The sequence below is a fragment of the Solanum tuberosum genome, unplaced genomic scaffold, assembly GCF_000226075.1.
Source record: "Solanum tuberosum cultivar DM 1-3 516 R44 unplaced genomic scaffold, SolTub_3.0 scf00068, whole genome shotgun sequence".
NCBI lineage: Eukaryota > Viridiplantae > Streptophyta > Magnoliopsida > Solanales > Solanaceae > Solanum > Solanum tuberosum.
In genome coordinates, this window is record NW_006238994.1 from 728,348 (window position 1) to 731,800 (window position 3,453).

Below are 3,453 nucleotides of genomic sequence, written 5' to 3' on the forward strand. Positions count from 1 at the left end.
AATTTAAAACATGATTGGCGTGTGGGTGAACGAACCCAACACTATGAAAACTTACATACCTCGATTTGGTGAAACAAATCCTCGATACGCGAAAACCTTCTTCGTTCTTCCTTTTCTCCTCTTTTCCTCTTCTTGAACTCTCTTCTAAAACCCTAAGCGTATTTGAGATTGTGCAAACTGACCCAAATCAGATTTGACCCAAAATAATTACTAAATTCGTTTTAATCTTATTGGGTAAGGAAAAGCCTAAAATACCTCTCATATTTTTGGGTAACTTTTCTTAACTGGACAGGCTAACTTCAAACGGGAATATCTCCCTCATACGGGCTCGAAACTTAGCAAACTCAGTGGCGTTGGAAAGAGGATTCCAAGTCCTTTCATTTGATCTATTATGGGTCACCTAACTCATCCTGTACTGAAAGTTATGGTCGTTTTAAGTTGACCCAAAACTTACAACTTAAGCATAACTTGAAAATTTTCAGATTTAGCTATTTCCAATTTAGCGTTTTTTTAAATTTAGATCGTTCTAACACCGGGTGTTACATTAACTATCTTTCTTCTGTTAGAAATGGTTGAATTTTGCTGCTATGTATCTGAGTTGAGCATTTGCAGCTGAAACTTGATCCTTCGATTGTGTCGATTTGCCAATATGGTACTTCTTTTTGCTATAACTTGAGTTTCTCTTTAGATTTGTTGTGATTTAGGTTGCTCTTTTTAAGAAGATGACATGCTGTTCTTCTGATGGGTTGTTCTTATTTTCTATGTCTTTTCCTTCTTTCTTGAGATGTATTTTGTTTTTTCCTTGTGTCCTTACTTGTCGTTTATTTTGTTGATACATGAATGGATTTTCAGAGGTCGCTTTTATGTATGCATTTCTTTGTCTCATATCTTATCCATTTGGTTCTTGAACGATAGGATGAACATCTAATGACACTAATACCACACATCGTTTAGATTTCAAATGGATAGATATGATGCAAGAGTTTAAAATATTTTTATGTGTTGGAGACTTATGTTTTAATTTCCCTTCAATGTATGTTGAACTTGATGTTTACTGTTGTTGTAATTGTATGGTGATAGTTGAATTGTCTTCTTGCCATGTGTTTCTCTACCTCTAATGATACCTTGTTGGTTATATTTCCAGCAAACAATTAGTAAAGAGTTCTTTATATTCTCCTCCTTTAGGATTTGAATAATTAACTAACTTTTAAATTTTTACAATTTTTTTGTTTGTATAAATCCAAAATGATATTTGCGCATCTCCAAATCTCCAACAACAATCCCATGAACTCATCTTTAACAATATACCACTGAAACCACAAATATAACAACTTCGAGCCCCACAAATGTGAGCTTTAAGTCAAAATTATTAGAGAAAAGAAAACTAAACACATCCCCTTTACAATTATTCCCCTAACTAATTATAGAAAATGCCCCCTTTCCTTCTAGCTTTAGTTATTTCGTTAATTTTTAATTGTTTTACTTTTTATTTCTCTACTTGTTCTTTTTTTCTTTTTTTATGTTTCTCTGTTCATTTAAAATTTTCAAATTATACTATTCTTTATTTTTTTTACACCATAATCTCTTTTATACTCAATATTTATTTTATATATTTCCTTTTTTTTTCTCATTTATTTTTTTATTCGTTTATTTTTTCTCTACTTTTTTTTTTCGTTTCATTTTTTATTTTTTATGCATTTGTTCATTTATTTTTTTCAAATTATTTTATTTTTACACTATAGTCTAATTCATACTTAATTCTTATTTTATTTCTCTTTATTTCCTATTCCATTCCTCTTCTTTTTTCCTTTTTTTCTAATAATTTTTTTTAATTCTTTATTATTATTCTTTCTTTTCCATTCATTTTTTCTCAACTCACGATATTCTTTATTTTTTCACCATAATTTAATTTCATATTTTTAGTCAGTCTATATAAAAAAAATCTCATTTCATTTAATTGTTTTCTCATTTTTATTTCTATTTTTTTTTTCATTTGCTTCAGCCTGTGATGATACTATCACAATATATCTATTGAGACCATAAATTTCCTGTTGGTCAGAAATATTTCTAACACTTAATTAATAAATAATTTTTATTTAAACATAAATTTATATTGTTGTATCTGATATACCAGAAGTTATATCATATAAGACATAACAAGTTATGTCATATTACATAACTTAAATTTCTACAAAATTTATGTGGTAATAAGAAAAAAAAATTAGTTTAAAAAAAATCATAGATTATGTCATAATAGGGATAATTTAATTTTACATAACTTATGTCATAAAAGATTAAATTTCAAATTTCAGAATCACAAATTATATTATAAAGGCATAACTTAATTTTTACAAAACGTATATCATAAGAAAGAAAAGTTCTCTAAATTTATGTCGAGTAAATTAAGTTATAAAAATACTACTATTCAATTTATGTCACATAACTTAACTCGTACAAAATTTATGTTGATCAAATAAAAGTTCTCTGAATTTATGTTGAAGGGGGTGTTTCACTATAACAAACTCATAACCCAACACAATTTTCAACCCCAAGATTCTTTAGAGAAATTTAAAAATTGTAGGACTTGATGAAAGTGAAAATAAAAGTTGATTATTTATTTTATTGTGATAAAAATATGATACATGCTATATATTTTTTTTTATAAGAGGAAGAGGCAATTGTTCTCAATGAAGGTAGAAGATTGGAGGAACAATTGAAACTATAAAGGAAAAACTACATAATATGGCAAACTTTGTTATATATTGAAGGCACGTAGTATATTTTATTTATTTATTATGAATTTATTTAAATATTAAATAGCAAATATGCTATTACATGCTTGATCATTTATTTTCAGACATGTTTTACGATCACTAATCCTTATTTATCATCTCCAAAGCTTTCTCTTTCAAATCAACCTTATTTTTTTCAAATTTCATTCCAATTCATATATACATTTATCTTGTCTGTTCAACATCTTTCTCAATTAGTCATTGCCTATTGGTTAATATACATATATTTTTGTATGGATTTATTTAATTCAATGTATTCATTTGTATGTTAGTTAAGTACTATATATACATGTATTGTAGTATTTTATTTTCTCACTTAGTTATTGCCCGTTGATAGTATTCATGTTTTGTTTTATATATTTAGTTAATATTCATGTATTTTTTTAATATATTTAATTAATATCCATTATGCTTGTATGTGTGTGTGTGTATTCATTTGTATGTTAGTTAACTGTATTTATTTATTTATGTATTTATTTTAGTATTTATATTTCTAACTTAGTATTTACGTTTTAGTTTAGCCATTATCATATTTAGTTAATATCCATGTATTTTTGTATGTATATATATTAAATCAATGTATTCATCTATATTGCTCATTGGTTGATATTCGTGCATTTTTGTATATATTTAGTTAATAGCCATTATATATATATATAAA